Raw genomic sequence first — 26,319 nt, forward strand, 5'->3', positions numbered from 1 at the left:
TTCAGGGGAGTGGAACCAGTGAGTGTCGAACTGAACCCAGCCAGAGTCAATCCCTTCAGGGGAGGGGAACCAGTGAGTGTAGAACTGTACCCAGCCAGAGTCAGTACCTTCAGGGGAGGGGAACCAGTGAGTGTAGAACTGCACCCAGCCAGAGTCAGTACCTTCAGCGGAGGGGAACCAGTGAGTGTAGAACTGAACCCAGCCAGAGTCAGTACCTTCAGGGGAAGGGAACCAGTGAGTGTAGAACTGAACCCAGCCAGAGGCAGTATCTTCAGGGCAGGTGAACCATTGAGTGTAGAACTGAACCCAGCCACAGTCAGCACATTCAGGGGAGGGAAACCAGTGAGTGTAGAACTGAACCCAGCCAGAGTCAGAGCCTTCAGGGGACGGGAACCAGTGAGTGTAGAACTGAACTCAGCCAGAGTCAGTGCCTTGAGGGGAGGGGAACCAATGAGTGTAGAACTGAACCCAGCCAGAGTCAGTACCTTCAGGGGAGGTGAACCAGTGAGTGTAGTACTGAACCCATCCAGAGTCAGTACCTTCAGGGGAGGGGAAACAGTGAGTGTAGAACTGAACGCAGCCAGAGTCAGTACATTCAGGGGAGGGGAACCAGTGAGTGTAGAACTGTACCCAGCCAGAGTCAGTACCTTCAGGGGAGGGGAACCAGTGAGTGTAGAACTGAACCCAGCCAGAGTCAGTACCTACAGGGGAGGGGAACAAGTGAGTGTAGAACTACACCCAGCCAGAGTCAGTACCTTCAGGGGAGGGGAACCAGTGAGTGTAGAACTAAACCCAGCCAGAGTCAACACCTTCAGGGGAGGGGAACCAGTGAGTGTAGAACTGGAACCAGTGAGTGTAGAACTGAACCCAGCCAGAGTCGGTACCTTCAGGGGAGGGGAACCAGTGAGTGTAGAACTGAACCCAGCCAGAGTCAGTACCTTCAGGGGAGGGGAACCAGTGAATGTAGAACTGAACCCAGCCAGAGTCAGTACCTTCAGGGGAGGGGAACCAGTGAGTGTAGAACTCAACCCAGCCAGAGTCAGTACCTTCAGGGGAGGGGAACCAGTGAGTGTACAACTGAATCCAGCCAGAGTCAACACCTTCAGTGGAGGGGAACCAGTGAGTGTAGAACTGAACCCAGCCAGAGTCAGTACCTTCAGGGGAGGGGAACCAGTGAGTGTAGAACTGAACCCAGCCAGAGTCAGTCCCTTCAGTGGAGGGGAACCAGTCAGTGTAGAACTGAACCCAGCCAGAGTCAGTACCTTCAGGGGAGTGGAACCAGTGAGTGTCGAACTGAACCCAGCCAGAGTCAATCCCTTCAGGGGAGGGGAACCAGTGAGTGTAGAACTGTACCCAGCCAGAGTCAGTACCTTCAGGGGAGGGGAACCAGTGAGTGTAGAACTAAACCCAGCCAGAGTCAGTACCTTCAGGGGAGGGGAACCAGTGAGTGTACAACTGAACCCAGCCAGAGTCAACACCTTCAGGGGAGGGGAACCAGTGAGTGTAGAACTGAACCCAGCCAGAGTCAGTACCTTCAGGGGAGGGGAACCAGTGAGTGTAGAACTGAACCCAGCCAGAGTCAGTCCCTTCAGTGGAGGGGAACCAGTCAGTGTAGAACTGAACCCAGCCAGAGTCCGTACCTTCAGGGGAGTGGAACCAGTGAGTGTCGAACTGAACCCAGCCAGATTCAATCCCTTCAGGGGAGGGGAACCAGTGAGTATAGAACTGTACCCAGCCAGAGTCAGTACCTTCAGCGGAGGGGAACCAGTGAGTGTAGAACTGAACCCAGCCAGAGTCAGCACCTTCAGGGGAGGGGAACCAGTGAGTGTAGAACTGTACCCAGCCAGAGTCAGTACCTTCAGGGGAGGGGAGCCAGTGAGTGTAGAACTAAACCAGCCAGAGTCAGTACCTTCAGGGGAGGGGAACCAGTGAGTGTCGAACTGAACCCAGCCAGAGTCAGTACCTTCAAGGGAGGGGAACCAGTGAGTGTAGAACTGAACCCAGCCAGAGTCAGTACCTTCAGGGGAGGGGAACCAGTGAGTGTAGAACTGAAGCCAGCCAGAGTCAGTAACTTCAGTGGAAGGGAATCAGTGAGTGTAGAACTGAACCCAGCCAGAGTCAGTACCTTCAGGGGAAGGGAACCAGTGAGTGTAGAACTGAACCCAGCCAGAGTCAGTATCTTCAGGGCAGGTGAACCAGTGACTGTAGAACTGAACCCAGCCAGAGTCAGCAACTTCAGGGGAGGGGAACCAGTGAGTGTAGAACTGTACCCAGCCAGAGTCAGTACCTTCAGGGGAAGGGAACCAATGAGTGTAGAACTGAACCCAGCCAGAGTCAGCACCTTCAGGGGAGGGGAACCAGTGAGTGTAGATCTGAACCCAGCCAGAGTCAGCACCTTCAGGGGAGGGGAACCAGTGAGTGTAGAACTGAACCCAGCCAGAGTCAGTACCTTCAGGGGAGGGGAACCAGTGAGTGTAGAACTGAACCCAGCCAGAGTCAGTCCCTTCAGGGGAGGGGAACCAGTGAGTGTAGAACTGAACCGATCCAGAGTCAGTACCTTCAGGGGAGGGGAACCAGTGAGTTTGGAACTGAACCCAGCCAGAGAAAGCATCTTCAGGGGAGGGGAACCAGTGACTGTAGAACTGAACCCAGCCAAAGTCAGCACCTTCAGGGGAGGGGAACCAATGAGTGTAGAACTGAACCCAGACAGAGTCAGTACCTTCAGGGGAGGGGAACCAGTGAGTGTAGAACTGAACCCAGCCAGAGTAAGCACCTTCAGGGGAGGGGAACCAGTGAGTGTAGAACTGAACCCAGACAGAGTCAGTACCTTCAGGGGAGGGGAACCAATGAGTGTAGAACTGAACCCAGACAGAGTCAGTACCTTCAGGGGAGGGGAACCAGTGAGTGTAGAACTGAACCCATCCAGAGTAAGCACCTTCAGGGGAGGGGAACCAGTGAGTGTAGAACTGAACCCAGCCAAAGTCAGTACATTCAGGGGAGGGGAACCAGTGAGTGTAGAACTGAACAAGGCCAGTGTCAGCACCTTCAGGGGACAGGAACCAGTGAGTGTAGAACTGAACCCAGCCAGAGTCAGTACCTTCAGGGGAGGGGAACCAACAAGTGTAGAACTGAACCCAGACAGAGTCAGTACCTTCAGGGGAGGGGAACCAGTGAGTGTAGAACTGAACCCAGCCAGAGTAAGCACCTTCAGGGGAGGGGAACCAGTGAGTGTAGAACTGAACCCAGCCAAAGTCAGTACATTCAGGGGAGGGGAACCAGTGAGTGTAGAACTGAACCCAGACAGAGTCAGTACCTTCAGGGGAGGGGAACCAGTGAGTGTAGAACTGAACCCAGCCAGAGTAAGCACCTTCAGGGGAGGGGAACAAGTGAGTGTAGAACTGAACCCAGCCAAAGTCAGTACATTCAGGGGAGGGGAACCAGTGAGTGTAGAACTGAACCCATCCAGCGCCAGCACCTTCAGGGGAGGGGAACCAGTGAGTGTAGAACTGAACCCAGCCAGAGTCAGCACCTTCAGGGGAGGGGAACCAGTGAGTGTAGAACTGAACCCAGCCAGAGTCAGTACCTTCAGGGGAGGGGAACCAATGAGTGTAGAACTGAACCCAGACAGAGTCAGTACCTTCAGGGGAGGGGATCCAGTGAGTGTAGAACTGAACCCAGCCAGAGTCAGCACCTTCAGGGGAGGGGGACCAGTTAGTTTCGAACTGAAACCAGCCAGAGTCAGCACCTTCAGGGGAGGGGAACCAGTGAGTGTAGAACTGTATCCAGCCAGAGTCAGTACCTTCAGCGGAGGGGAACAAGTGAGTGTAGAACTGAACCCAGCCAGAGTCAGTACCTTCAGCGGAGGGGAACAAGTGAGTGTAGAACTATACCCAGCCAGAGTCAGTACCTTCAGGGGAGGGGAACCAGTGAGTGTAGAACTAAACCCAGCCAGAGTCAGTACCTTCAGGGGAGGGGTACCAGTGAGTGTACAACTGAACCCAGCCAGAGTCAACACCTTCAGGGGAGGGGAACCAGTGAGTGTAGAACTGAACCCAGCCAGAGTCAGTACCTTCAGGGGAGGGGAACCAGTGAGTGTAGAACTGAACCCAGCCAGAGTCAGTCTCTTCAGGGGAGGGGAACCAGTCATTGTAGAACTGAACACAGCCAGAGTCAGTACTTTCAGGGGAGTGGAAACAGTGAGTGCAGAACTGAACCCAGCCAGAGTCAATCCCTTCAGGGGAGGGGAACCAGTGAGTGTAGAACTGTACCCAGCCAGAGTCAGTACCTTCAGGGGAGGGGAACCAGTGAGTGTAGAACTGCACCCAGCCAGAGTCAGTACCTTCAGCGGAGGGGAACCAGTGAGTGTAGAACTGAACCCAGCCAGAGTCAGCTCCTTCAGGGGAGGGGAACCAGTGAGTGTAGAACTGTACCCAGCCAGAGTCAGTACCTTCAGGGGAGGGGAGCAAGTGAGTGTTGAACTAAACCCAGCCAGAGTCAGTACCTTCAGGGGAGGGGAACCAGTGAGTGTAGAACTGAACCCAGCCAGAGTCAGTACCTTCAGGGGAGGGGAACCAGTGAGTAAAGAACTGAACCCAGCCAGAGTCAGTACCTTCAGGGGAGGGGAACCAATGAGTGTAGAACTGAACCCAGCCACAGTCAGTACCTTCAGTGGAGGGGACCATTGAGTGTAGAACTGAACCCAGCCAGAGTCAGCACATTCAGGGGAGGGAAACCAGTGAGTGTAGAACTGAACCCAGCCAGAGTCAGAGCCTTCAGGGGACGGGAACCAGTGAGTGTAGAACTGAACTCAGCCAGAGTCAGTGCCTTGAGGGGAGGGGAACCAATGAGTGTAGAACTGAACCGAGCCAGAGTCAGTACCTTCAGGGGAGGGGAACCAGTGAGTGTAGTACTGAACCCATCCAGAGTCAGTACCTTCAGGGGAGGGGAACCAGTGAGTGTAGAACTGAACGCAGCCAGAGTCAGTACCTTCAGGGGAGGGGAACCAGTGAGTGTAGAACTGTACCCAGCCAGAGTCAGTACCTTCAGGGGAGGGGAAGCAGTGAGTGTAGAACTGAACCCAGCCAGAGTCAGTACCTTCAGGGGAGGGGAACAAGTGAGTGTAGAACTATACCCAGCCAGAGTCAGTACCTTCAGGGGAGGGGAACCAGTGAGTGTAGAACTAAACCCAGCCAGAGTCAGTACCTTCAGGGGAGGGGAACCAGTGAGTGTACAATTGAACCCAGCCAGAGTCAACACCTTCAGGGGAGGGGAACCAGTGAGTGTAGAACTGGAACCAGTGAGTGTAGAACTGAACCCAGCCAGAGTCAGTACCTTCAGGGGAGGGGAACCAGTGAGTGTAGAACTGAACCCATCCAGAGTCAGTACCTTCAGGGGAGGGGAACCAGTGAATGTAGAACTGAACCCAGCCAGAGTCAGTACCTTCAGGGGAGGGGAACAAGTGAGTGTAGAACTATACCCAGCCAGAGTCAGTACCTTCAGGGGAGGGGAACCAGTGAGTGTCGAACTAAACCCAGCCAGAGTCAGTACCTTCAGGGGAGGGGAACCAGTGAGTGTACAACTGAATCCAGCCAGAGTCAACACCTTCAGTGGAGGGGAACCAGTGAGTGTAGAACTGAACCCAGCCAGAGTCAGTACCTTCAGGGGAGGGGAACCAGTGAGTGTAGAACTGAACCCAGCCAGAGTCAGTCCCTTCAGGGGAGGGGAACCAGTCAGTGTAGAACTGAACCCAGCCAGAGTCAGTACCTTCAGGGGAGTGGAACCAGTGAGTGTCGAACTGAACCCAGCCAGAGTCAATCCCTTCAGGGGAGGGGAACCAGTGAGTGTAGAACTGTACCCAGCCAGAGTCAGTACCTTCAGGGGAGGGGAACCAGTCAGTGTAGAACTGAACCCAGCCAGAGTCAGTACCTTCAGGGGAGTGGAACCAGTGAGTGTCGAACTGAACCCAGCCAGAGTCAATCCCTTCAGGGGAGGGGAACCAGTGAGTGTAGAACTGTACCCAGCCAGAGTCAGTACCTTCAGGGGAGGGGAACCAGTGAGTGTAGAACTGCACCCAGCCAGAGTCAGTACCTTCAGCGGAGGGGAACCAGTGAGTGTAGAACTGAACCCAGCCAGAGTCAGTACCTTCAGGGGAAGGGAACCAGTGAGTGTAGAACTGAACCCAGCCAGAGGCAGTATCTTCAGGGCAGGTGAACCAGTGACTGTAGAACTGAACCCAGCCAGAGTCAGCACCTTCAGGGGAGGGGAACCAGTGAGTGTAGAACTGTACCCAGCCAGAGTCAGTACCTTCAGGGGAAGGGAACCAATGAGTGTAGAACTGAACCCAGCCAGAGTCAGCACCTTCAGGGGAGGGGAACCAGTGACTGTAGAACTGAACCCAGCCAGAGTCAGCACCTTCAGGGGAGGGGAACCAGTGAGTGTCGAACTGAACCCGGCCAGAGTCAGTACCTTCAGGGGAGGGGAACCAGTGAGTGTAGAACTGAACCCAGCCAGAGTCAGTCCCTTCAGGGGAGGGGAACCAGTGAGTGTAGAACTGAACCGAGCCAGAGTCAGTACCTTCAGGGGAGGGGAACCAGTGAGTTTGGAACTGAACCCAGCCAGAGAAAGCACCTTCAGGGGAGGGGAACCAGTGACTGTAGAACTGAACCCAGCCAAAGTCAGCACCTTCAGGGGAGGGGAACCAATGAGTGTAGAACTGAACCCAGACAGAGTCAGTACCTTCAGGGGAGGGGAACCAGTGAGTGTAGAACTGAACCCAGCCAGAGTAAGCACCTTCAGGGGAGGGGAACCAGTGAGTGTAGAACTGAACCCAGCCAAAGTCAGTACATTCAGGGGAGGGGAACCAGTGAGTGTAGAACTGAACACAGCCAGTGTCAGCACCTTCAGGGGACAGGAACCAGTGAGTATAGAACTGAACCCAGCCAGAGTCAGTACCTTCAGGGGAGGGGAACCAATGAGTGTAGAACTGAACCCAGACAGAGTCAGTACCTTCAGGGGAGGGGAACCAGTGAGTGTAGAACTGAACCCAGCCAGAGTAAGCACCTTCAGGGGAGGGGAACCAGTGAGTGTAGAACTGAACCCAGCCAAAGTCAGTACATTCAGGGGAGGGGAACCAGTGAGTGTAGAACTGAACCCAGCCAGCGTCAGCACCTTCAGGGGAGGGGAACCAGTGAGTGTAGAACTGAACCCATCCAGAGTCAGCACCTTCAGGGGAGGGGAACCAGTGAGTGTAGAACTGAACCCAGCCAGAGTCCACACCTTCAGGGGAGGGGAACCAATGAGTGTAGAACTGAACCCAGCCAGAGTCAGCACGTTCAGGGGAGGGGAAGCAGTCAGTGTAGAACTGTACCCAGCCAGAGTCAGTACCTTCAGGGGAGGGGAACTAGTGAGTGTAGAACTAAACCCAGCCAGAGTCAGTCCCTTCAGGGGAGGGGAACCAGTCAGTGTAGAACTGAACCCAGCCAGAGTCAGTACCTTCAGGGGAGTGGAACCAGTGAGTGTAGAACTGAACCCAGCCAGAGTCAGCACATTCAGGGGATGGGAACCAGTGAGTGTAGAACTGTACCCAGCCAGAGTCAGTACCTTCAGGGGAGGGGAGCCAGTGAGTGTTGAACTAAACCCAGCCAGAGTCAGTACCTTCAGGGGAGGGGAACCAGTGAGTGTAGAACTGAACCCAGCCACAGTCAGTACCTTCAGGGGAGGGGAACCAGTGAGTGTAGAACTGAACCCAGCCAGAGTCAGCACCTTCAGGGGAGGGAAACCAGTGAGTGTAGAACTGAACTCAGCCAGAGTCAGTACCTTGAGGGGAGGGGAACCAGTGAGTGTAGAACTGAACCCAGCCAGAGTCAGTACCTTCAGGGGAGGGGAACTTGTGAGTGTAGAACTGAACCCATCCAGAGTCAGTAGCTTCAGGGGAGGGGAACCAGTGAGTGTAGAACTGAACCCAGTCAGAGTCAGTACCTTCAGGGGAAGAGAACCAGTGAGTGTAGAACTGTACCCATCCAGAGTCAGTAGCTTCAGGGGAGGGGAACCAGTGAGTGTAGAACTGAACCCAGTCAGAGTCAGTACCTTCAGGGGAAGAGAACCAGTGAGTGTAGAACTGTACCCAGCCAGAGTCAGTACCTTCAGGGGAGGGGAACCAGTGAATGTAGAACTGAACCCAGCCAGAGTCAGTACCTTCAGCGGAGGGGAACAAGTGAGTGTAGAACTATACCCAGCCAGAGTCAGTACCTTCAGGGGAGGGGAACCACAGAGTGTAGAACTAAACCCAGCCAGAGTCAGCAACTTCAGGGGAGGGGAACCAGTGAGTGAAGAACTGAACCCAGCCAGAGTCAGTACCGAAAGAGGAGGGGAACCAGTGAGTGCAGAACTGAACCCAGCCAGAGTCAGCACCTTCAGGGGAGGGGAAGCAGTGAGTGTAGAACTGAACCCAGCCAGAGTCAGTACCTTCAGGGGAGGGAAACCAGTGAGTGCAGAACTGAACCCAGCCAGAGTCAGTACCTTCAGGGGAGGGGAACCAGTGAGTGTAGAACTGAACCCAGCCACAGTCAGTACCTTCAGGGGAGGGGAACCAGTGAGTGTAGAACTGAACCCAGCCAGAGTCAGTGTCTTCAGGGGAGGGGAACCAGTGAGTGTAGAACTGAACCCAGCCAGAGTCAGCACCTTCAGGGGAGGGGAACCAGTGAGTGTAGAACTGAACCCAGCCAGAGTCAGCACCTTCAGGGGAGGGGAACCAGTGAGTGTAGAACTTAACCCAGCCAGAATCAGTACCTTCAGGGGAGGGAAACCAGTGAGTGTAGAACTGAACTCAGCCAGAGTCAGTACCTTGAGGGGAGGGGAACCAGTGAGTGTAGAACTGAACCCAGCCAGAGTCAGTACCTTCAGGGGAGGGGAACCAGTGGGTGTAGAACTGAACGAAGCCAGAGTCAGTACCTTCAGGGGAGGGGAACCAGTGAATGTAGAACTGAACCCAGCCAGAGTCAGTACCTTCAGGGGAGGGGAACAAGTGAGTGTAGAACTATACCCAGCCACAGTCAGTACATTCAGGGGAGGGGAACCAGTGAGTGTAGAACTGAACCCAGCCAGAGTCAGTACCTTCAGGGGAGGGGAACAAGTGAGTGTAGAACTATACCCAGCCAGAATCAGTACCTTCAGGGGAGGGGAACCAGTGAGTGTACAACTGAATCCAGCCAGAGTCAACACCTTCAGGGGAGGGGAACCAGTGAGTGTAGAACTGAACCCAGCCAGAGTCAGTACCTTCAGGGGAGGGGAACCAATGAGTGTAGAACTGAACCCAGCCACAGTCAGTACCTTCAGGGAAGGGGAACCAGTGAGTGTAGAACTGAACCCAGCCAGAGTCACCACATTCAGGGGAGGGAAACCAGTGAGTGTAGAACTGAACCCAGCCAGAGTCAGGGCCTTCAGGGGACGGGAACCAGTGAGTGTAGAACTGAACTCACCCAGAGTCAGTACCTTGAGGGGAGGGGAACCAGTGAGTGTAGAACTGAACCCAGCCAGAGTCAGTACCTTCAGGGGAGAGGAACCATTGAGTGTAGAACTGAAGCCATCCAGAGTCAGTACCTTCAGGGGAGGGGAACCAGTGAGTGTAGAACTGAACCCAGCCAGAGTCAGTACCTTCAGGGGAGGGGAACCAGTGAGTGTAGAACTGTACCCAGCCAGAGTCAGTACTTTCAGTTGAGGGGAACCAGTGAGTGTAGAACTGAACCCAGCCAGAGTCAGTACCTTCAGGGGAGGGGAACAAGTGAGTGTAGAACTATACCCAGCCAGAGTCAGTACCTTCAGGGGAGGGGAACCAGTGAGTGTAGAACTAAACCCAGCCAGAGTCAGTACCTTCAGGGGAGGGGAACCAGTGAGTGTACAACTGAACCCAGCCAGAGTCAACACCTTCAGGGGAGGGGAACCAGTGAGTGTAGAACTGAACCCAGCCAGAGTCAGTACCTTCAGGGGAGGGGAACCAGTGGGTGTAGAACTGAACCCAGCCAGAGTCAGTACCTTCAGGGGAGGGGAACCAGTGAATGTAGAACTGAACCCAGCCAGAGTCAGTACCTTCAGGGGAGGGGAACAAGTGAGTGTAGAACTATACCGAGCCAGAGTCAGTACCTTCAGGGGAGGGGAACTAGTGAGTGTAGAACTGAACCCAGCCAGAGTCAGTACCTTCAGGGGAGGGGAACAAGTGAGTGTAGAACTATACCCAGCCAGAGTCAGTACCTTCAGGGGAGGGGAACCAGTGAGTGTACAACTGAATCCAGCCAGAGTCAATACCTTCAGGGGAGGGGCACCAATGAGTGTAGAACTGAACCCAGCCAGAGTCAGTACCTTCAGGGGAGGGGAACCAGTGAGTGTAGAACTAAACCCAGCCAGAGTCAGTACCTTCAGGGGAGGGGAACCAGTGAGTGTACAACTGAGTCCAGCCAGAGTCAACACCTTCAGGGGAGTGGAACCAGTGAGTGTAGAACTGAACCCAGCCAGAGTCAATCCCTTCAGGGGAGGGGAACCAGTGAGTGTAGAACTGTACCCAGCCAGAGTCAGTACCTTCAGGGGAGGGGAACCAGTGAGTGTGGAACTGCACCCAGCCAGAGTCAGTACCTTCAGCGGAGGGGAACCAGTGAGTGTAGAACTGAACCCAGCCAGAGTCAGCACGTTCAGGGGAGGGGAAGCAGTCAGTGTAGAACTGTACCCAGCCAGAGTCAGTACCTTCAGGGGAGGGGAACCAGTGAGTGTAGAACTAAACCCAGCCAGAGTCAGTCCCTTCAGGGGAGGGGAACCAGTCAGTGTAGAACTGAACCCAGCCAGAGTCAGTACCTTCAGGGGAGTGGAACCAGTGAGTGTAGAACTGAACCCAGCCAGAGTCAGCACATTCAGGGGATGGGAACCAGTGAGTGTAGAACTGTACCCAGCCAGAGTCAGTACCTTCAGGGGAGGGGAGCCAGTGAGTGTTGAACTAAACCCAGCCAGAGTCAGTACCTTCAGGGGAGGGGAACCAGTGAGTGTAGAACTGAACCCAGCCACAGTCAGTACCTTCAGGGGAGGGGAACCAGTGAGTGTAGAACTGAACCCAGCCAGAGTCAGCACCTTCAGGGGAGGGAAACCAGTGAGTGTAGAACTGAACTCAGCCAGAGTCAGTACCTTGAGGGGAGGGGAACCAGTGAGTGTAGAACTGAACCCAGCCAGAGTCAGTACCTTCAGGGGAGGGGAACTTGTGAGTGTAGAACTGAACCCATCCAGAGTCAGTAGCTTCAGGGGAGGGGAACCAGTGAGTGTAGAACTGAACCCAGTCAGAGTCAGTACCTTCAGGGGAAGAGAACCAGTGAGTGTAGAACTGTACCCAGCCAGAGTCAGTACCTTCAGGGGAGGGGAACCAGTGAATGTAGAGCTGAACCCAGCCAGAGTCAGTACCTTCAGCGGAGGGGAACAAGTGAGTGTAGAACTATACCCAGCCAGAGTCAGTACCTTCAGGGGAGGGGAACCAGTGAGTGTAGAACTAAACCCAGCCAGAGTCAGCAACTTCAGGGGAGGGGAACCAGTGAGTGACGAACTGAACCCAGCCAGAGTCAGTACCGAAAGAGGAGGGGAACCAGTGAGTGCAGAACTGAACCCAGCCAGAGTCAGCACCTTCAGGGGAGGGGAAGCAGTGAGTGTAGAACTGAACCCAGCCAGAGTCAGTACCTTCAAGGGAGGGAAACCAGTGAGTGTAGAACTGAACCCAGCCAGAGTCAGTACCTTCAGGGGAGGGGAACCAGTGAGTGTAGAACTGAACCCAGCCACAGTCAGTACCTTCAGGGGAGGGGAACCAGTGAGTGTAGAACTGAACCCAGCCAGAGTCAGTATCTTCAGGGGAGGGGAACCAGTGAGTGTAGAACTGAACCCAGCCAGAGTCAGCACCTTCAGGGGAGGGGAACCAGTGAGTGTAGAACTGAACCCAGCCAGAGTCAGCACCTTCAGGGGAGGGGAACCAGTGAGTGTAGAACTGAACCCAGCCAGAGTCAGTACCTTCAGGGGAGGGGAACTTGTGAGTCTAGAACTGAACCCATCCAGAGTCAGTAGCTTCAGGGGAGGGGAACCAGTGAGTGTAGAACTGAACCCAGCCAGAGTCAGTACCTTCAGGGGAGGGGAACCAGTGAGTGTAGAACTGTACCCAGCCAGAGTCAGTACCTTCAGGGGAGGGGAACCAGTGAGTGTAGAACTGAACCCAGCCAGAGTCAGTACCTTCAGGGGAGGGGAACCAGTGAGTGTAGAACTGAACCCAGCCAGAGTCAGTCCCTTCAGGGGAGGGGAACCAGTGAGTGTACAACTGAACCCAGCCAGAGTCAACACCTTCAGGGGAGGGGAACCAGTGAGTGTAGAACTGAACCCAGCCAGAGTCAGTACCTTCAGGGGAGGGGAACCAGTGAGTGTAGAACTGAACCCAGCCAGAGTCAGTCCCTTCAGGGGAGGGGAACCAGTCAGTGTAGAAATGAACCCAGCCAGAGTCAGTACTTTCAGGGGAGTGGAAACAGTGAGTGAGGAACTGAACCCAGCCAGAGTCAATCCCTTCAGGGGAGGGGAACCAGTGAGTGTAGAACTGTACCCAGCCAGAGTCAGTACCTTCAGGGGAGGGGAACCAGTGAGTGTAGAATTGCACCCAGCCAGAGTCAGTACCTTCAGCGGAGGGGAACCAGTGAGTGTAGAACTGAACCCAGCCAGAGTCAGTACCTTCAGGGGAGGGGAGCAAGTGAGTGTAGAACTAAACCCAGCCAGAGTCAGTACCTTCAGGGGAGGGGAACCAGTGAGTGTAGAACTGAACCCTATCCAGAGTCAGTACCTTCAGTGGAGGGGAACCAGTGAGTGTAGAACTGATCCCAGCCAGAGTTAGTACCTTCAGGGGAGGGGAACCAGTGAGTGTAGAACTGAACCCAGCCAGAGTCAGCATCTTCAGGGGAGGGGAACCAATGAGTGTAGAACTGAACCCAGCCACAGTCAGTACCTTCAGGGAAGGGGAACCAGTGAGTGTGGAACTGAACCCAGCCAGAGTCACCACATTCAGGGGAGGGAAACCAGTGAGTGTAGAACTGAACCCAGCCAGAGTCAGAGCCTTCAGCGGACGGGAACCAGTGAGTGTAGAACTGAACTCAGCCAGAGTCAGTACCTTGAGGGGAGGGGAACCAGTGAGTGTAGAACTGAACCCAGCCAGAGTCAGTACCTTCAGGGGAGGGGAACCATTGAGTGTAGAACTGAACCCATCCAGAATCAGTACCTTCAGGGGAGGGGAACCAGTGAGTGTAGAACTGAACCCAGCCAGAGTCAGTACCTTCAGGGGAGGGGAACCAGTGAGTGTAGAACTGTACCCAGCCAGAGTCAGTACCTTCAGTTGAGGGGAACCAGTGAGTGTAGAACTGAACCCAGCCAGAGTCAGTACCTTCAGGGGAGGGGAACAAGTGAGTGTAGAACTATACCCAGCCAGAGTCAGTACCTTCGGGGGAGGGGAACCAGTGAGTGTAGAACTAAACCCAGCCAGAGTCAGTACCTTCAGGGGAGGGGAACCAGTGAGTGTACAACTGAACCCAGCCAGAGTCAGCACCTTCAGGGGAGGGCAACCAGTGAGTGTAGAACTGAACCCAGCCAGAGTCAGTACCTTCAGGGGAGGGGAACCAGTGGGTGTAGAACTGAACCCAGCCAGAGTCAGTACCTTCAGGGCAGGGGAACCAGTGAATGTAGAACTGAACCCAGCCAGAGTCAGTACCTTCAGGGGAGGGGAACAAGTGAGTGTAGAACTATACGCAGCCACAGTCAGTACCTTCAGGAGAGGGAAACCAGTGAGTGTAGAACTGAACCCAGCCAGAGTCAGTACCTTCAGGGGAGGGGAACAAGTGAGTGTAGAACTATACCCAGCCAGAGTCAGTACCTTCAGGGTAGGGGAACCAGTGAGTGTACAACTGAATCCAGCCAGAGTCAACACCTTCAGGGGAGGGGAACCAGTGAGTGTAGAACTGAACCCAGCCAGAGTCAGTACCTTCAGGGGAGGGGAACCAGTGAGTGTAGAACTGAACCCAGCCAGAGTCAGTCCCTTCAGGGGAGGGTAACCAGTCAGTGTAGAAATGAACCCAGCCAGAGTCAGTCCCTTCAGGGGAGGGGAACCAGTGAGTGTACAACTGAACCCAGCCAGAGTCAGCACCTTCAGGGGAGGGGAACCAGTGAGTGTAGAACTGAACCCAGCCAGAGTCAGTACCTTCAGGGGAGGGGAACCAGTGGGTGTAGAACTGAACCCAGCCAGAGTCAGTACCTTCAGGGGAGGGGAACCAGTGAATGTAGAACTGAACCCAGCCAGAGTCAGTACCTTCAGGGGAGGGGAACAAGTGAGTGTAGAACTATACCCAGCCACAGTCAGTACCTTCAGGGGAGGGGAACCAGTGAGTGTAGAACTGAACCCAGCCAGAGTCAGTACCTTAAGGGGAGGGGAACAAGTGAGTGTAGAACTATACCCAGCCAGAGTCAGTACCTTCAGGGGAGGGGAACCAGTGAGTGTACAACTGAATCCAGCCAGAGTCAGCACCTTCAGGGGAGGGGAACCAGTGAGTGTAGAACTGAACCCAGCCAGAGTCAGTACCTTCAGGGGAGGGGAACCAGTGAGTGTAGAACTGAACCCAGCCAGAGTCAGTCCCTTCAGGGGAGGGTAACCAGTCAGTGTAGAAATGAACCCAGCCAGAGTCAGTACTTTCAGGGGAGTGGAAACAGTGAGTGCAGAACTGAACCCAGCCAGAGTCAATCCCTTCAGGGGAGGGGAACCACTGAGTGTAGAACTGTACCCAGCCAGAGTCAGTACCTTCAGGGGAGGGGAACCAGTGAGTGTAGAATTGCACCCAGCCAGAGTCAGTACCTTCAGCGGAGGGGAACCAGTGAGTTTAGAACTGAACCCAGCCACAGTCAGTACCTTCAGGGGAGGGGAGCAAGTGAGTGTAGAACTGAACCCAGCCAGAGTCAGTACCTTCAGGGGAGGGGAACAAGTGAGTGTAGAACTATACCCAGCCACAGTCAGTACCTTCAGGGGAGGGGAACCAGTGAGTGTAGAACTGAACCCAGCCAGAGTCAGTACCTTCAGGGGAGGGGAACAAGTGAGTGTAGAACTATACCCAGCCAGAGTCAGTACCTTCAGGGGAGGGGAACCAGTGAGTGTAGAACTAAACCCAGCCAGAGTCAGTACCTTCAGGGGAGGGGAACCAGTGAGTGTACAACTGAACCCAGCCAGAGTCAGCACCTTCAGGGGAGGGGAACCAGTGAGTGTAGAACTGAACCCAGCCAGAGTCAGTACCTTCAGGGGAGGGGAACCAGTGGGTGTAGAACTGAACCCAGCCAGAGTCAGTACCTTCAGCGGAGGGGAACCAGTGAGTGTAGAACTGAACCCAGCCAGAGTCAGTACCTTCAGGGGAGGGGAGCAAGTGAGTGTAGAACTGAACCCAGCCAGAGTCAGTACCTTCAGGGGAGGGGAACAAGTGAGTGTAGAACTATACCCAGCCACAGTCAGTACCTTCAGGGGAGGGGAACCAGTGAGTGTAGAACTGAACCCAGCCAGAGTCAGTACCTTCAGGGGAGGGGAACAAGTGAGTGTAGAACTATACCCAGCCAGAGTCAGTACCTTCAGGGGAGGGGAACCAGTGAGTGTAGAACTAAACCCAGCCAGAGTCAGTACCTTCAGGGGAGGGGAACCAGTGAGTGTACAACTGAACCCAGCCAGAGTCAGCACCTTCAGGGGAGGGGAACCAGTGAGTGTAGAACTGAACCCAGCCAGAGTCAGTACCTTCAGGGGAGGGGAACCAGTGAGTGTACAACTGAATCCAGCCAGAGTCAACACCTTCAGGGGAGGGGAACCAGTGAGTGTAGAACTGAACCCAGCCAGAGTCAGTACCTTCAGGGGAGGGGAACCAGTGAGTGTAGAACTGAACCCAGCCAGAGTCAGTCCCTTCAGGGGAGGGTAACCAGTCAGTGTAGAAATGAACCCAGCCAGAGTCAGTACTTTCAGGGGAGTGGAAACAGTGAGTGCAGAACTGAACCCAGCCAGAGTCAATCCCTTCAGGGGAGGGGAACCAGTGAGTGTAGAACTGTACCCAGCCAGAGTCAGTACCTTCAGGGGAGGGGAACCAGTGAGTGTAGAATTGCACCCAGCCAGAGTCAGTACCTTCAGCGGAGGGGAACCAGTGAGTGTAGAACTGAACCCAGCCAGAGTCAGTACCTTCAGGGGAGGGGAGCAAGTGAGTGTAGAACTGAACCCAGCCAGAGTCACTACCTTCAGGGGAGGGGAACAAGTGAGTGTAGAACTATACCCAGCCACAGTCAGTACCTTCAGGGGAGGGGAATCAGTGAGTGTAGAACTGAACCCAGCCAGAGTCAGTACCTTCAGGGGAGGGGAACAAGTGAGTGTAGAACTATACCCAGCCAGAGTCAGTACCTTCAGGGGAGGGGAACCAGTGAGTGTAGAACTAAACCCAGCCAGAGTCAGTACCTTCAGGGGAGGGGAACCAGTGAGTGTACAACTGAACCCAGCCAGAGTCAGCACCTTCAGGGGAGGGGAACCAGTGAGTGTAGAACTGAACACAGCCAGAGTCAGTACCTTCAGGGGAGGGGAACCAGTGGGTGTAGAACTGAACCCAGCCAGAGTCAGTACCTTCAGCGGAGGGGAACCAGTGAGTGTAGAACTGAACACAGCCAGAGTCAGTACCTTCAGGGGAGGGGAGCAAGTGAGTGTAGAACTGAACCCAGCCAGAGTCAGTACCTTCAGGGGAGGGGAACAAGTGAGTGTAGAACTATACCCAGCCACAGTCAGTACCTTCAGGGGAGGGGAACCAGTGAGTGTAGAACTGAACCCAGCCAGAGTCAGTACCTTCAGGGGAGGGGAACAAGTGAGTGTAGAACTATACCCAGCCAGAGTCAGTACCTTCAGGGGAGGGGAACCAGTGAGTGTAGAACTAAACCCAGCCAGAGTCAGTACCTTCAGGGGAGGGGAACCAGTGAGTGTACAACTGAACCCAGCCAGAGTCAGCACCTTCAGGGGAGGGGAACCAGTGAGTGTAGAACTGAACCCAGCCAGAGTCAGTACCTTCAGGGGAGGGGAACCAGTGGGTGTAGAACTGAACCCAGCCAGAGTCAGTACCTTCAGGGGAGGGGAACCAGTGAATGTAGAACTGAACCCAGCCAGAGTCAGTACCTTCAGGGGAGGGGAACAAGTGAGTGTAGAACTATACCCAGCCACAGTCAGTACCTTCAGGGGAGGGGAACCAGTGAGTGTAGAACTGAACCCAGCCAGAGTCAGTACCTTCAGGGGAGGGGAACAAGTGAGTGTAGAACTATACCCAGCCATAGTCAGTACCTTCAGGGGAGGGGAACCAGTGAGTGTACAACTGAATCCAGCCAGAGTCAACACCTTCAGGGGAGGGGAACCAGTGAGTGTAGAACTGAACCCAGCCAGAGTCAGTACCTTCAGGGGAGGGGAACCAGTGAGTGTAGAACTGAACCCAGCCAGAGTCAGTCCCTTCAGGGGAGGGTAACCAGTCAGTGTAGAAATGAACCCAGCTAGAGTCAGTACCTTCAGGGGAGGGGAACCAGTGAGTGTAGAACTGTACCCAGCCAGAGTCAGTACCTTCAGTTGAGGGGAACCAGTGAGTGTAGAACTGAACCCAGCCAGAGTCAGTACCTTCAGGGGAGGGGAACAAGTGAGTGTAGAACTATACCCTGCCAGAGTCAGTACCTTCAGGGGAGGGGAACCAGTGAGTGTAGAACTAAACCCAGCCAGAGTCAGTACCTTCAGGGGAGGGGAACCAGTGAGTGTAGAACTGAACCCAGCCAGAGTCAGTACCTTCAGGGGAGGGGAACAAGTGAGTGTAGAACTATACCCAGCCACAGTCAGTACCTTCAGGGGAGGGGAACCAGTGAGTGTAGAACTGGACCCAGCCAGAGTCAGTACCTTCAGGGGAGGGGAACAAGTGAGTGTAGAACTATACCCAGCCAGAGTCAGTACCTTCAGGGGAGGGGAACCAGTGAGTGTACATCTGAATCCAGCCAGAGTCAACACCTTCAGTGGAGGGGAACCAGTGAGTGTAGAACTGAACCCATCCAGAGTCAGTACCTTCAGGGGAGGGGAACCAGTGAGTGTAGAACTGAACCCAGCCAGAGTCAGTCCCTTCAGGGGAGAGTAACCAGTCAGTGTAGAAATGAACCCAGCCAGAGTCAGTACTTTCAGGGGAGTGGAAACAGTGAGTGCAGAACTGAACCCAGCCAGAGTCAATCCCTTCAGGGGAGGGGAACCAGTGAGTGTAGAACTGTACCCAGCCAGAGTCAGTACCTTCAGGGGAGGGGAACCAGTGAATGTAGAATTGCATCCAGCCGGAGTCAGTACTTTCAGCGGAGGGGAACCAGTGAGTGTAGAACTGAACCCAGCCAGAGTCAGTACCTTCAGGGGAGGGGAGCAAGTGAGTGTAGAACTAAACCCAGCCAGAGTCAGTACCTTCAAGGGAGGGGAACCAGTGAGTGTAGAACTGAACCCATCCAGAGTCAGTACCTTCAGGGGAGGGGAACCAGTGAGTGTAGAACTGAACCCAGCCAGAGTCAGTACCTTCAGGGGAGGGGAACCAGTGTGTGTAGAACTGAACACAGCCAGAGTCAGTACCTTCAGGGGAGGGGAACCAGTGGGTGTAGAACTGAACCCAGCCAGAGTCAGTACCTTCAGCGGAGGGGAACCAGTGAGTGTAGAACTGAACACAGCCAGAGTCAGTACCTTCAGGGGAGGGGAGCAAGTGAGTGTAGAACTGAACCCAGCCAGAGTCAGTACCTTCAGGGGAGGGGAACAAGTGAGTGTAGAACTATACCCAGCCACAGTCAGTACCTTCAGGGGAGGGGAACCAGTGAGTGTAGAACTGAACCCAGCCAAAGTCAGTACCTTCAGGGGAGGGGAACAAGTGAGTGTAGAACTATACCCAGCCAGAGTCAGTACCTTCAGGGGAGGGGAACCAGTGAGTGTAGAACTAAACCCAGCCAGAGTCAGTACCTTCAGGGGAGGGGAACCAGTGAGTGTACAACTGAACCCAGCCAGAGTCAGCACCTTCAGGGGAGGGGAACCAGTGAGTGTAGAACTGAACCCAGCCAGAGTCAGTACCTTCAGGGGAGGGGAACCAGTGGGTGTAGAACTGAACCCAGCCAGAGTCAGTACCTTCAGGGGAGGGGAACCAGTGAATGTAGAACTGAACCCAGCCAGAGTCAGTACCTTCAGGGGAGGGGAACAAGTGAGTGTAGAACTATACCCAGCCACAGTCAGTACCTTCAGGGGAGGGGAACCAGTGAGTGTAGAACTGAACCCAGCCAGAGTCAGTACCTTCAGGGGAGGGGAACAAGTGAGTGTAGAACTATACCCAGCCATAGTCAGTACCTTCAGGGGAGGGGAACCAGTGAGTGTACAACTGAATCCAGCCAGAGTCAACACCTTCAGGGGAGGGGAACCAGTGAGTGTAGAACTGAACCCAGCCAGAGTCAGTACCTTCAGGGGAGGGGAACCAGTGAGTGTAGAACTGAACCCAGCCAGAGTCAGTCCCTTCAGGGGAGGGTAACCAGTCAGTGTAGAAATGAACCCAGCTAGAGTCAGTACCTTCAGGGGAGGGGAACCAGTGAGTGTAGAACTGTACCCAGCCAGAGTCAGTACCTTCAGTTGAGGGGAACCAGTGAGTGTAGAACTGAACCCAGCCAGAGTCAGTACCTTCAGGGGAGGGGAACAAGTGAGTGTAGAACTATACCCTGCCAGAGTCAGTACCTTCAGGGGAGGGGAACCAGTGAGTGTAGAACTAAACCCAGCCAGAGTCAGTACCTTCAGGGGAGGGGAACCAGTGAGTGTAGAACTGAACCCAGCCAGAGTCAGTACCTTCAGGGGAGGGGAACAAGTGAGTGTAGAACTATACCCAGCCAGAGTCAGTCCCTTCAGGGGAGGGGAACCAGTGAGTGTAGAACTGGACCCAGCCAGAGTCAGTACCTTCAGGGGAGGGGAACAAGTGAGTGTAGAACTATACCCAGCCAGAGTCAGTACCTTCAGGGGAGGGGAACCAGTGAGTGTACATCTGAATCCAGCCAGAGTCAACACCTTCAGTGGAGGGGAACCAGTGAGTGTAGAACTGAACCCATCCAGAGTCAGTACCTTCAGGGGAGGGGAACAAGTGAGTGTAGAACTGAACCCAGCCAGAGTCAGTCCCTTCAGGGGAGAGTAACCAGTCAGTGTAGAAATGAACCCAGCCAGAGTCAGTACTTTCAGGGGAGTGGAAACAGTGAGTGCAGAACTGAACCCAGCCAGAGTCAATCCCTTCAGGGGAGGGGAACCAGTGAGTGTAGAACTGTACCCAGCCAGAGTCAGTACCTTCAGGGGAGGGGAACCAGTGAATGTAGAATTGCATCCAGCCGGAGTCAGTACTTTCAGCGGAGGGGAACCAGTGAGTGTAGAACTGAACCCAGCCAGAGTCAGTACCTTCAGGGGAGGGGAGCAAGTGAGTGTAGAACTAAACCCAGCCAGAGTCAGTACCTTCAAGGGAGGGGAACCAGTGAGTGTAGAACTGAACCCATCCAGAGTCAGTACCTTCAGGGGAGGGGAACCAGTGAGTGTAGAACTGAACCCAGCCAGAGTCAGTACCTTCAGGGGAGGGGAACCAGTGAGTGTAGAACTGTACCCAGCCAGAGTCAGTACCTTCAGTTGAGGGGAACCAGTGAGTGTAGAACTGAAGCCAGCCAGAGTCAGTACCTTCAGGGGAGGGGAACAAGTGAGTGTAGAACTATACCAAGCCAGAGTCAGTACCTTCAGGGGAGGGGAACCAGTGAGTGTAGAACTAAACCCAGCCAGAGTCAGTACCTTCAGGGGAGGGGAACCAGTGAGTGTAAAACTGAACCCAGCCAGAGTCAACACCTTCAGGGGAGGGGAACCAGTGAGTGTAGAACTGAACCCAGCCAGAGTCAGTACCTTCAGGGGAGGGGAACCAGTGGGTGTAGAACTGAACCCAGCCAGAGTCAGTACCTTCAGGGGAGGGGAACCAGTGAATGTAGAACTGAACCCAGCCAGAGTCAGTACCTTCAGGGGTGGGGAACAAGTGAGTGTAGAACTATACCCAGCCAGAGTCAGTACCTTCAGGGGTGGGGAACTAGTGAGTGTAGAACTGAACCCAGCCAGAGTCAGTACCTTCAGTGGAGGGGAACAAGTGAGTGTAGAACTATACCCAGCCAGAGTCAGTACCTTCAGGGGAGGGGAACCAGTGAGTGTACAACTGAATCCAGCCAGAGTCAATACCTTCAGGGGAGGGGAACCAGTGAGTGTAGAACTGAACCCAGCCAGAGTCAGTACCTTCAGCGGAGGGGAACCAGTGAGTGTAGAACTAAACCCAGCCAGAGTCAGTACCTTCAGGGGAGGGGAACCAGTGAGTGTACAACTGAACCCAGCCAGAGTCAACACCTTCAGGGGAGTGGAACCAGTGAGTGTAGAACTGAACCCAGCCAGAGTCAATCCCTTCAGGGGAGGGGAACCAGTGAGTGTAGAACTGTACCCAGCCAGAGTCAGTACCTTCAGGGGAGGGGAACCAGTGAGTGTGGAACTGCACCCAGCCAGAGTCAGTACCTTCAGCGGAGGGGAACCAGTGAGTGTAGAACTGAACCCAGCCAGAGTCAGTACCTTCAGGGGAGGGGAACCAGTGAGTGTAGAACTAAACCCAGCCAGAGTCAGTCCCTTCAGGGGAGGGGAACCAGTCAGTGTAGAACTGAACCCAGCCAGAGTCAGTAACTTCAGGGGAGTGGAACCAGTGAGTGTAGAACTGAACCCAGCCAGAGTCAATCCCTTCAGGGGAGGGGAACCAGTGAGTGTAGAACTGTACCCAGCCAGAGTCAGTACCTTCAGGGGAGGGGAACCAGTGAGTGTCGAACTGCACCCAGCCAGAGTCAGCACCTTCAGGGGAGGGAAACCAGTGAGTGTAGAACTGAACTCAGCCAGAGTCAGTACCTTGAGGGGAGGGGAACCAGTGAGTGTAGAACTGAACCCAGCCAGAGTCAGTACCTTCAGGGGAGGGGAACTTGTGAGTGTAGAACTGAACCCATCCAGAGTCAGTAGCTTCAGGGGAGGGGAACCAGTGAGTGTAGAACTGAACCCAGTCAGAGTCAGTACCTTAAGGGGAAGGTTACCAGTGAGTGTAGAACTGTACCCAGCCAGAGTCAGTACCTTCAGGGGAGGGGAACCAGTGAGTGTAGAACTGAACCCAGCCAGAGTCAGTACCTTCAGCGGAGGGGAACAAGTGAGTGTAGAACTATACCCAGCCAGAGTCAGTACCTTCAGGGGAGGGGAACCAGTGAGTGTAGAACTAAACCCAGCCAGAGTCAGTACCTTCAGGGGAGGGGAACCAGTGAGTGTACAACTGAACCCAGCCAGAGTCAACACCTTCAGGGGAGGGGAACCAGTGAGTGTAGAACTGAACCCAGCCAGAGTCAGTACCTACAGGGGAGGGGAACCAGTGAGTGTAGAACTGAACCCAGCCAGAGTCAGTCTCTTCAGGGGAGTGGAACCAGTCAGTGTAGAACTGAACCCAGCCAGAGTCAGTACTTTCAGGGGAGTGGAAACAGTGAGTGCAGAACTGAACCCAGCCAGAGTCAATCCCTTCAGGGGAGTGGAACCAGTGAGTGTAGAACTGTACCCAGCCAGAGTCAGTACATTCAGGGGAGGGGAACCAGTGAGTGTAGAACTGCACCCAGCCAGAGTCAGTACCTTCAGCGGAGGGGAACCAGTGAGTGTAGAACTGAACCCAGCCAGAGTCAGCACCTTCAGGGGAGGGGAACCAGTGAGTGTAGAACTGTACCCAGCCAGAGTCAGTACCTTCAGGGGAGGGGAGCAAGTGAGTGTAGAACTAAACCCAGCCAGAGTCAGTACCTTCACGGGAGGGGAACCAGTGAGTGTAGAACTGAACCCAGCCAGAGTCAGTACCTTCAGGGGAGGGGAACCAGTGAGTGTAGAACTGAACCCAGCCAGAGTCAGTAACTTCAGTGGAGGGGAACCACTGAGTGTAGAACTGAATCCAGCCAGAGTTAGTACCTTCAGGGGACGGGAACCAGTGAGTGTAGAACTGAACCCAGCCAGAGTCAGCACCTTCAGGGGAGGGGAACCAATGAGTGTAGAACTGAACCCAGCCACAGTCAGTACCTTCAGGGGAGGGGAACCATTGAGTGTAGAACTGAACCCAGCCAGAGTCAGCACATTCAGGGGAGGGAAACCAGTGAGTGTAGTACTGAACCCAGCCAGAGTCAGAGCCTTCAGGGGACGGGAACCAGTGAGTGTAGATCTTAACTCAGCCAGAGTCAGTGCCTTGAGGGGCGGGGAACCAATGAGTGTAGAACTGAACCCAGCCAGAGTCAGTACCTTCAGGGGAGGGGAACCAGTGAGTGTAGTACTGAACCCATCCAGAGTCAGTACCTTAAGGGGAGGGGAACCAGTGAGTGTAGAACTGAACGCAGCCAGAGTCAGTACCTTCAGGGGAGGGGAACCAGTGAGTGTAGAACTGTACCCAGCCAGAGTCAGTACCTTCAGGGGAGGGGAACCAGTGAGTGTAGAACTGAACCCAGCCAGAGTCAGTACCTTCAGGGGAGGGGAACAAGTGAGTGTAGAACTATACCCAGCCAGAGTCAGTACCTTCAGGGGAGGGGAACCAGTGAGTGTAGAACTGAACCCAGCCAGAGTCAGTACCTTCAGGGGAGGGGAACCAGTGAGTGTAGAACTGAACCCAGCCAGAGTCAACACCTTCAGGGGAGGGGAACCAGTGAGTGTAGAACTGGAACCAGTGAGTGTAGAACTGAACCCAGCCAGAATCAGTACCTTCAGGGGAGGGGAACCAGTGAGTGTAGAACTATACCCAGCCAGAGTCAGTACCTTCAGGGGAGGGGAACCAGTGAGTGTAGAACTAAACCCAGCCAGAGTCAGTACCTTCAGGGGAGGGGAACCAGTGAGTGTACAACTGAATCCAGCCAGAGTCAACACCTTCAGGGGAGGGGAACCAGTGAGTGTAGAACTGAACCCAGCCTGAGTCAGTACCTTCAGGGGAGGGGAACCAGTGAGTGTAGAACTGAACCCAGCCAGAGTCAGTCCCTTCAGGGGAGGGGAACCTGTCAGTGTAGAACTGAACCCAGCCAGAGTCAGTACCTTCAGGGGAGTGGAACCAGTGAGTGTCGAACTGAACCCAGCCAGAGTCAATCCCTTCAGGGGAGGGGAACCAGTGAGTGTCGAACTGTACCCAGCCAGAGTCAGTACCTTCAGGGGAGGGGAACCAGTGAGTGTAGAACTAAACCCAGCCAGAGTCAGTACCTTCAGGGGAGGGGAACCAGTGAGTGTACAACTGAACCCAGACAGAGTCAACACCTTCAGGGGAGGGGAACCAGTGAGTGTAGAACTGAACCCAGCCAGAGTCAGTACCTTCAGGGGAGGGGAACCAGTGAGTGTAGAACTGAACCCAGCCAGAGTCAGTCCCTTCAGGGGAGGGGAACCAGTCAGTGTAGAACTGAACCCAGCCAGAGTCAGTACCTTCAGGGGAGTGGAACCAGTGAGTGTGGAACTGAACCCAGCCAGAGTCAATCCCTTCAGGGGAGGGGAACCAGTGAGTGTAGAACTGCACCCAGCCAGAGTCAGTACCTTCAGCGGAGGGGAACCAGTGAGTGTAGAACTGAACCCAGCCAGAGTCAGCACCTTCAGGGGAGGGGGACCAGTGAGTGTAGAACTGTACCCAGCCAGAGTCAGTACCTTCAGGGGAGGGGAGCCAGTGAGTGTAGAACTAAACCAGCCAGAGTCAGTACCTTCAGGGGAGGGGAACCAGGGAGTTTCGAACTGAACCCAGCCAGAGTCAGTACCTTCAAGGGAGGGGAACCAGTGAGTGTGGAACTGAACCCAGCCAGAGTCAGTACCTTCAGGGGATGGGAACCAGTGAGTGTAGAACTGAACCCAGCCAGAGTCAGTAACTTCAGTGGAGGGGAATCAGTGAGTGTAGAACTGAACCCAGCCAGAGTCAGTACCTTCAGGGGAAGGGAACCAGTGAGTGTAGAACTGAACCCAGCCAGAGTCAGTATCTTCAGGGCAGGTGAACCAGTGACTGTAGAACTGAACCCAGCCAGAGTCAGCACCTTCAGGGGAGGGGAACCAGTGAGTGTAGAACTGTACCCAGCCAGAGTCAGTACCTTCAGGGGAAGGGAACCAATGAGTGTAGAACTGAACCCAGCCAGAGTCAGCACCTTCAGGGGAGGGGAACCAGTGAGTGTAGAACTGAACCCAGCCAGAGTCAGCACCTTCAGGGGAGGGGAACCAGTGAGTGTAGAACTGAACCCAGCCAGAGTCAGTACCTTCAGGGGAGGGGAACCAGTGAGTGTAGAACTGAACCCAGCCAGAGTCAGTCCCTTCAGGGGAGGGGAACCAGTGAGTGTAGAACTGAACCGAGCCAGAGTCAGTACCTTCAGGGGAGGGGAACCAGTGAGTTTGGAACTGAACCCAGCCAAAGAAAGCACCTTCAGGGGAGGGGAACCAGTGACTGTAGAACTGAACCCAGCCAAAGTCAGCACCTTCAGGGGAGGGGAACCAATGAGTGTAGAACTGAACCCAGACAGAGTCAGTACCTTCAGGGGAGGGGAACCAGTGAGTGTAGAACTGAACCCAGCCAGAGTAAGCACCTTCGGGGGAAGGGAACCAGTGAGTGTAGAACTGAACCCAGACAGAGTCAGTACCTTCAGGGGAGGGGAACCAATGAGTGTAGAACTGAACCCAGACAGAGTCAGTTACTTCAGGGGAGGGGAACCAGTGAGTGTAGAACTGAACCCAGCCAGAGTAAGCACCTTCAGGGGAGGGGAACCAGTGAGTGTAGAACTGAACCCAGCCAAAGTCAGTACATTCAGGGGAGGGGAACCAGTGAGTGAAGAACTGAACACAGCCAGTGTCAGCACCTTCAGGGGACAGGAACCAGTGAGTGTAGAACTGAACCCAGCCAGAGTCAGTACCTTCAGGGGAGGGGAACCAATGAGTGTAGAACTGAACCCAGACAGAGTCAGTACCTTCAGGGGAGGGGAACCAGTGAGTGTAGAACTGAACCCAGCCATAGTAAGCACCTTCAGGGGAGGGGAACCAGTGAGTGTAGAACTGAACCCAGCCAAAGTCAGTACATTCAGGGGAGGGGAACCAGTGAGTGTAGAACTGAACCCAGCCAGCGTCAGCACCTTCAGGGGAGGGGAACCAGTGAGTGTAGAACTGAACCCAGCCAGAGTCAGCACCTTCAGGGGAGGGGA

The sequence above is a fragment of the Pristiophorus japonicus genome, chromosome 25 (genome assembly GCF_044704955.1).
Source record: "Pristiophorus japonicus isolate sPriJap1 chromosome 25, sPriJap1.hap1, whole genome shotgun sequence".
NCBI lineage: Eukaryota > Metazoa > Chordata > Chondrichthyes > Pristiophoridae > Pristiophorus > Pristiophorus japonicus.